This window comes from Nicotiana tabacum, chromosome 19, assembly GCF_000715075.1.
Source record: "Nicotiana tabacum cultivar K326 chromosome 19, ASM71507v2, whole genome shotgun sequence".
Classification (NCBI taxonomy): domain Eukaryota; kingdom Viridiplantae; phylum Streptophyta; class Magnoliopsida; order Solanales; family Solanaceae; genus Nicotiana; species Nicotiana tabacum.
In genome coordinates this window covers 104,078,414-104,087,602 of record NC_134098.1, presented here as the reverse complement: position 1 = coordinate 104,087,602, position 9,189 = coordinate 104,078,414, and the positions used below count along the sequence as shown (strand labels likewise).

At 39.0% G+C, this 9,189-nt stretch overlaps 1 non-coding gene across 1 annotated transcript; it reads right to left on the bottom strand.

The window, feature by feature from the left end:
- Positions 1-5,564: 5,564 nt before the first annotated feature.
- Positions 5,565-5,671, bottom strand: LOC142173966 (small nucleolar RNA R71). The gene has a single exon (XR_012703331.1). It is a non-coding gene; the product is annotated as a small nucleolar RNA R71 (small nucleolar RNA).
- Between the last annotated feature and the right edge of the window lie 3,518 nt (positions 5,672-9,189).

Genomic DNA, 9,189 nt, shown 5'->3' with positions numbered 1-9,189 from the left:
TGTTTGATATTAATTGATGTGTGGGCGCCATGTACGTGAGGTGACTAGTACGTACACGGGCTATTATTGCAAAAATCCCGTTTTTCCTTTCTAAATCATAAACTGTTTTCCCTTATTAAATTGCACTAATACGTTTAAATTGTTTAGCTTAGATTAGAGAAGCATGCTTACGTGTTTTAACTACCTATTTAACATTCTGTGCGCCATGCTTAGTTAAGTCCCTGCTTTCCTTATCTATGTTTAGTGTAAACTGTATAACTCGATGCCATACTTGTCATTTCATCTTGCGTTGCATATTTAAATTGGGATTATGGATGTATTCCGGGAGATCTCCATGTCTTGCATATTTAAATTAGGACTTTGCATATTTATTTTGGGATTACGGACGTATTCCGGAAGATTTTCGAGCACTGCAAATTTACTTTGGGACTACAGACGTATTCCGGGAGATCCCCCTGTACTGCATATTCATTCGGAACTAAGGGACGGTATCCCGGGAGATTCCCCATTGTGTTTACCTTATTTTGAGCCGAGGGCTCCCTTAACTGTTCAATTTTCAAGAATTTTTTTAACTGTTTTACCGTAAACTTTACTTATATCTTTTACTGTTTAATTTATTATATTTACTCCGGTAGGGCCTTGACCTGACCACGTCACTACTCGACCGAGGTTAGGCTTGGTACTTACTGGGTACCATTGTGGTGTACTCATGCCCTTTCCTACACATGTTTTCGTGTGCAGATCCAGGTGCGAGCTATCAGCCTCGAGGTTAGTGCGTGATGCTGATTCTAGGAGACTTCAAGGTACTTCTACTTGCGTCCATAGATCCTCGGAGTCCCCTTCTACTCCCTCGCCTAGAGACTTTCTTTATTATCTTCAGACTTTGTATAGAGCTACATAGATTATAGCAGCTTGTGACTTCGTGATATTCCGGGTCTTGGGAAATTATTTTGTATTTGCCGAGTGGTACTACTTTTGGTTATTCACAATATGTTGTTTATCTTTAAAATATTGTGTTTTCTTTACATTATTCGTAATATTAGGCTTACCTAGTCGTAAAGACTAGGTGCCATCACGACACCTTACGGAGGGTTAATTTGGGTCGTGACAGTAAAGTAATTATAAACATACAAGAATATATCATTAATCCCCTTCTCTTATTTTTTTTTTCGCTAATCCTTTTTTCTTCTTTCCAAATTTTCGTTAATCCTTTAGGTGCCATAAATTGCTTAGAGGAGCGAATGCCTCCTCCATTACCTCAAACCTTCCCATTCTCTCTTTTTTTAGTCCTTTATGTGACATAAGTTGTATCCTCGCTGTTAACCACCACGGTAAATGGTATGAATCTGAAAAATTTATCATAAATCTAGAAATTTTCAAATAATATAGCATCATCACCCTTTTTTTATCTATCTATATCTGGTTGTCGTCTCTGATGTCGAAAAAACTCTAATTTCGCATGTTACATGAGAGATTCTTGTGATGAAATAGGTAAAGAAAAAAGTAGTGAAATGGGTCTAGAAGAAAATGGCTGAAAAAGATTTAAAAAAATAAAGTAGTTAATGGATGGAAATGGAAAAGAAGAAGAACATGTTGGTTGTGGTGGTGGTGAAATGGACAAGACGAAATTAGATGGAGATAATTTTCTTTTTTCCTTTTTTATTATTTTTCACTTGAGCAATGTTGAGCTAAAATTTCGATATCTAACTTATGGATTCTAAGAAAGAGGAGAGGTAGCCATTAATGGGAACGGGTCTTTGGGTCAAAGAAATAGGCACGGGCCTTTTAAAATTTGGGCTGGTAATTGCTCAGTTGGCAGTTAAAGTGAGGGGTCCCATTGCCACATTGGAAATCCGTTAGAGTTGGAGGTGATATTATCTACTTTGTTAACGGTGGGGACATTTTTGGACGGAAAGTAGAACAAGGTATAAACGTAAACAATTTACCAAAGTACAAGGACAAATCTGGCCTTTTTTCCTATTTTTAATGTTGAGCAAACATAGTCACTACTCTATTAAAATTAATACGAAAAGATATTTTTTACCTTTCTTCATAAGTGCTGTGTAAATATTAAGGACATGGTGTCCTTAACATTACACTGCACATATGAAGTTAAGGACGTCATGTCCTTAATATTTACACTGTACATATGAAGTTGGACATGATATCCTAAAGTTTAACAACGAAAAGTACAAATACAGGACACTTTGTCTTTAACAGCATTCATGAAGTTAAGGACATCGTGTACTTAATATTTACACAACACTCATAAAGTTAAGGACACTGTCCTTAACATTTACACTGCATACATGAAGTTAAGGACATCATGTCCTTAACATTTATACTGCACATATGAAGTTAAGGACGTGAGGTCCTAAAGTTTAACAACAGAAGGTGCAAATACAAGTTAAGGACATTATGTCCTTAATATTTACACTGTACACATGAAGTTAAGGATGTCATGTCCTTAACATTTACACTACACATATGAAGTTAAGGATATGATGTCCTAAAGTTTAACAATGGAAGGTGAAAATACAGGAAACTTTGTCCTTAATATTTACACAACACCCATGTCTAGCACAGGGGTATTTTCGTCCGGACGGGTAAAAAATTATTAAGCACTAGCTAAAGAGTAAATACATTTTAAACAGTGGATAAAGAGTAAAGACATCTCTAAGTAGTGGCTAACTGTATACTTTCCCCTTCAATTAGCTTCAATTCTTACCAAACAAGGGCCAATTACAATTATGAAAAATACTCTAAAAACTACAATTACTATAATTCTAAGCGCGTCTTTTTTACCATGAGATAGAGGTAATTTAAAATTTTAAGAGAAGACGATGTGCCTTTCACTTTTACCTTTAATTAACATCCGTCTCCTACCACTAGGTCACCCAAACTAGGGCAATACTTGCAAAAATTGGCTTACGAGAAAATTAATCCTCCTTTAGCTTAAACCACCTAGATTAGTAATTAATTAGTACCCCTTCTTATTCCTTTTTTTTGTTTTTTGTAGGTTTAGCGCGTGTGGACTCTGGCAGCTGGATACGGTCATTGCATAAGGATTTAGTGGCACAACCCTATCCCACCACTAATTTAATTATTATGATTTGTTAGTAGTGTTCGGTACTCGTATTAGGCTTCAATTAAATTTAGATTTGCATTGAGAAGTTCCACGTATACAAAATGCTCATTAACAAAGGTAATTTCATACATAAACTTTAAACCCAAGACCTCTGATTAAGAATGAAGAAATACTTATCATTTTATCATAAACTTTATTGACTAGTTTTCTTACTTGATCTCATCGTTTGTATTGTATTCTTTTTGGCGAAAGAAGCGATCAAGGCCACAAGTCCCCTTTTTAATAATATAGTATTTCTTTGTTTTTACTTATTTCATGATACTTCCTTACCTACTTTCTCATCCCCAAGCTGCTACATCACTACGGTAATAACCACAAAACAATAACCAAAAATAGAAAGAGAAAAACTGATGTTCGGTTATAATTCCATATTTTAGTATATTATTTACCTTATATTTTAGGTGCCTTAATGCCAAACTATACTTTATTTGCGTGTAATGGAGTATATTTTATGTGTAGGTACATTAGAGATGAAAGTATAGCAAAAGAAATATTTAAAGTTTAAAGCGTGCTCGAAAACAGTTGAAAAGAAGAAAGAAAGAAGTGAGCAGCAGAAAAATGAGAAAGCTGGAGAAGCGAGCTATTGAGCTCGCGTTAGAGCTGGCGAGACGAGCCTTTGAGCTCGAGTGGGAGCAGGCGACGCGAGGGATAAGGCGAGGATGAGCTCATGTGGAGGCAGGCGTCGCATGGTCCGGGGCGAGGTTCATCTTGCGTTTTACCTCGCAAGGCGCGGTCTGAGGCGAGCTTGATCCGGATTTTGAAGGCTTATTTTGTCTCCTTGTTTGACTAGGACTTGGGCTATGTTGTTTAGGTCTTTTCCTACATATATAAATAGACATTAAACACCACTTTCGAAGGAGTTTTGTGACCGGAGGAAAGAATAGCTCGTGGAACACCCGTTGGAGGAAAGAATCATCGATTTCTACATTCCTTCATCTTTACTTTGTAATTTATTTATGTAAAATACTTGGGATATTGTTACTATGAGTACGAGTAGCTAAACTTCTAATCTAGGGTTTTGATGGAACCTATTAGAAGATAATTTTTCTGTTACGTTAATATAGATTTGTCGAAGTTTTTCTCTATTTGTTCAACTATATTTATATTGTGGTTGGTTGAAGAGCTCTCAATCAATTGTGCCTATTTAGTGTGTATTACTCGGAAGAGAGTGCATATTTAGGTAGTTGTTGAACAATATCACTCCTAACGTATATGAGGGATCAATACGGAGGGTTTAAAGGTGAGATTAAGAATAACGAAGCCTTGGTGCGATCCGCGTGAGCCGTAACTTAGTGCCAGCTAGCGTAATTCGGAAAAGTATGTGTAGTAAATTATGGTAGCTACTCGGGAGAGAATTACGATACTCAAAGAGCTCATGATCGGTAGAGAAAACTTAGGCAAATTTATAGGAAATATAGCAAAAAGGATTCCGACAATAGGGAAAATCAGAACCTTAGACCATTCCAATTCTTATCTACAACTTGTTCGTAGTTAGTTATTAATTACTGCATTTTTATTACGTAATATTTAGTTAGTAAACATCCAAATTATTATTTAAATATTTCTGAATATTGATTGCGTGAATTTGTGCGAGTCTAGTAGCTGTGCTTAATAGGTTAATTCCTTGTGGGATTCGACTCCGAACTTGTTAACCGAAATATATTTGCAACAACCGCTTAGTCCTTTTTATAAGGCATCGTTGCCGGGGAATTAATGGTGTTATTAATTGCAACTAAAAGAAGTGCTAGAATTCTTAGTGTATTCAATATTCTTCATTTTAAACTAAATACATTGAAATTCTAATGTTTGTAGTCTTGGGTATTACAGGTGCAATCCTAGAAACTCCTCAAGAACTGGTGAATTATTCGAAGCATTATCAGATCCTGAGAAAGTTTTCAAAGAACTGAATCGTGCAAACAAGAAGGGCAAACAACAACAGAACTCAACAGAACATATCGAACCAGACATGGATGACGGAATAGAAAATCCACACAACGGAAATAATGCGAATGACCTGAACAATCAGGGTGTGGTGCCTCTTGTGCCAGAAGCGGCATTGTATGATTGGGCACAACCCACCGCCAAAAATCTGGCAAACGCAATTGCAGTCCATCAGATACAAGCGGAATCATTTCAAATCATAAATAACATTCTACATTTATTGTAGAACAAGGGACTGTTCTCAGGATCTTACATTGAAGTTCCTCAGCAGCATTTGAAAAATTTCCTGTCGATATGTGTCACACAAAGGCAACCTAATGTGACACCAGAAGCAATAAAGTTGTTATTGTTTCCATTTTCGGTGACGGGAGAGGCTCAAACTTGGATTAATTCACTCCCCATAAACTTTATCACTACTTGGGAGGAATTGGTCAAGCAATTTTTGAACAAGTTCTACCCACCCAATAAGACTGCCAAACAAATTGATGAGATATTGAGCTTCAGGTAGAGACCAACAGAAACACTACAAGAAACGTGGGAGAGGTTCAAGGGCATGCTGGTTAAGTGTCCACATCATGGCATTCCAGATCATATGTTAGGGCAGAGGTTCTACATGAGATTAGCAGACAACTTAAAGGCCAATGTTGATGCTTCAGTAGGTGGAGCATTTTTGAGCAAATCATTCAGAGAATGCAAGATCCTATTTGATAAAATGGCTCAAAACTCAGGATGGATGACAAAAGACTCTACGATCACTCATGTCGTTCACTCAGTGGCTTTGGACCCAGACAACTCCATAGGCAAAAATATGGCCATTCTGATGATGCAAATGAGTATCCTCACCAAAAAGATCAATGAATCAGGCCAGAAGCAGCAGGTACACATAGTTGGCGCGACTAATGGGGGATTATGTACACCATGCATTAACCAACTATATGTATGCACTTGGAGTGCGTAAAGTGACAACCAGCACTATCAGGAAGATATGAACTATGTGGCCAACTATGGAGGACAGAGGCAAGGTGGTCAAAATTGGGGGCAACAGAATCAACAATATAGACCCGCACAGCAACAGTACAATAATAGCAACAATCTTGGAGCAATGCGACCACAGAGTCAAGTTGTGTCGTACCAAAGGCAACAGGGATACAACCAACAAAATCAGTAGCTAGCTTATCAACAGCCTCAACAACAGCAAATAGTGAGACAAGATGATGGGTTGTTTGAAATTAAAGGAATGCTGCAACAATTGATTGGGTCCAATGGAAAAATGCAAGAGAGAGTGGACGCATACAAATCAGCGATAAAAGGCATTGAGATTCAATTAGGACAGATACCAATGGCTCTGAATAATCGCCCCCAAGGGACGTTACCTGCAGACACACAAGTCAATCCAAAAGAGCAGGGCCTGAAACAGCTTATGGCAGTGAGTCTAAGAAATGGTAGAGACCTAGATCTAAAGCAAGAAATTGCTCGCGAAAGCCGACCAACTGAAACACTTGTGCCAGTACCCATTGAGGTAGATGATTCAACAAGGTTAACTGAGGTGTTGATACAACATGCACAAGAGAGCACAAGAAAAGAAAAGGAGGTGGCTAAGGAGACTGAGGTAGCACAAGAAACAACAGTAGAAGTAGTGCCTAAGCAGGATAAAACTCAAATCACAGGAAGGAAGTGACCTCCAGCACCATTTCCACAAAGATTGGCCAAATATCAAAAGGATGAGCAGTATAAGAAATTCATGGAGATGTTGAACCAAATCCAGGTAAACATCCCACTGATTGACACCTTGAGGGAGATGCCTGGGTATGCCAAAATGATGAAGGATTTGATATCTCGCAAGTTTGACTTTAAAGACTTGGCCACTGTTACACTAACCCAGACCTGTAGTGCTGTCGTGATGAGACCCATATCTAAGAAGTTGTCAGACCCAGGGAGTTTCACAATCCCATGCACAATAGGCAGCTATGCTTTTGCTAAAGCATTTTATGATTTAGGGGCAAGCATAAACTTGATGCCCTTGGCTATCTACAAAAGGTTAGGCATTGGAAGAGCAAGTCCCACATCCATGTTACTACAGCTAGCCGATCAGACAGTGAAGAGGACATCAGGTATCCTTGATAATGTACTAGTGCAGGTTGGAAAGTTTGTGTTTCCAGCAGATTTTGTCATTCTAGACTGCAGGGTTGACGAGGAGATTCCTGTAATTTTGGGAAGACCATTCTTGGACATTGGGAGAGCTATAATTGATTGTGAAATTGGAGAGCTAAAAATGAGAATGCACGATGAAGAGATAACATTCAATGTACATAAGTCTATGCGGCGACCAAGTGAATTTGCTAACTGCTCTCTAATAGAAGTTGTGGATGTAATTTTGGAGGAGGAAGATGAGACTATGATCGCTAAAGACCCGATAGCAGCCTATCTCATATAGATGGAGAACACTTGGCGGAGCGGGTGCTGGCTCTTGAAGGCCAATGGTTCTGGAAAAGAAAGCTCGAATTTGAGTCTTTGCACTTAGAAGAAAGAAAAACTCCTCCAGCTAATCCATCGATCGAAGAGCCACCACAACTGGAACTGCAACCACTACCACCTCATCTCAGGTATGCTTTAGTAGGACCTAACTTAACTTTACATGTTATTATCTCATCTGGTTTGTTAGATGTGCAGGAAGAACAGCTTTTGCAGGTATTAATAGAGTGCAAAACTGTAATTGGTTGGACCATTACAGACATTAAGGGTATCAGCCCAGCCTTATGTATGCATAAACTTTTACTGGAAGACAGCCACAAACCTTCTAGAGAACATCAAAGAAGGTTGAACCCCAACATGAAAGAAGTTGTGAAAAAGGAGGTGATAAAGTGGTTAGATGCGGGAATCATTTTCCCCATCTCTGACAGTAATTGGATTAGCCCAGTTCAATATGTGCCATAGAAAGGTGGAATGACTGTTGTGCAAAATGAGAACAACGAGCTGATCTCAACAAGAACAGTCACGGGATGGCGAATTTGTATGGACTACAGAAGATTGAACAAGGCCACCCGAAAAGACCATTTTCCCTTGTCGTTCATTGATCAGATGCTAGATAGATTGGCTGGGAGGTCCCACTTCTGATTTCTGGATGGATACTCAGGGTATAATCAAATCTCTATTGCCCCAGAAGATAGAGAGAAAACATCATTCACTTGTCCATATGGCGTCTACGCTTTTCGGAGAATATCGTTCGGCTATGCAATGCACCCGCCACATTTCAAAGGTGCATGATGTCCATCTTCACAGATATGGTTGAAGACATAATGAAAGTCTTCATGGATGATTTCTCAGTGGTGGGAGACTCATTCGATGACTGCCTTAAGAATCTGAAAATAGTGCTGAAAAGATGTGTGGAGACCAATCTGGTGCTCAACTGGGAAAAGTGTCATTTCATGGTACAGGAAGGTATAATCCTGGGGCACCTAGTGTCAAGTAAAGGCATTGAGGTGGATCCTGCAAAGGTTGATGTGATAGAAAAGATACCACCACCCACTTCCGTTAAAGCAATAAGAAGTTTCCTTGGCCACACCGGTTTCTATAGATGGTTTATATAAGATTTCTCCAAAATTGCTAACCCCTTGTGTAAACTGCTTAAAAACGATCACCCTTTTTGTGTTTTCTGAGGACTGTAGGGTAGCGTTTGAGGAGTTGAAGATGAAACTGGTGACTGCACCAATCATAGTGGCCCCCGACTGGGGGCAACCTTTCGAACTGATGTGCGATACAAGCGACTATGTTGTGGGAGCAGTTCTGGGGCAACGAAAAGATAAATTCATGCATCTGATATACTACGCAAGTAGAACCTTGAGCGGCGCCCAACTAAATTACACAGTGACAGAGAAGGAGATGCTAGTTGTGGTGTTCGCATTTGATAAATTCAGGTCATACCTGATAGGCTCAAAGGTAATTGTTTACACTGACCATGCTGCCCTAAGGTACCTAATTGAGAAAAAGGAATCAAATCCACGCCTAATTCAATGGGCGCTACTTCTACAAGAGTTTGACTTGGAAATCCGGGACCGAAAGGGAACATAAAACCAAGTTGCTGATCATTTGTCCAGGCTTGA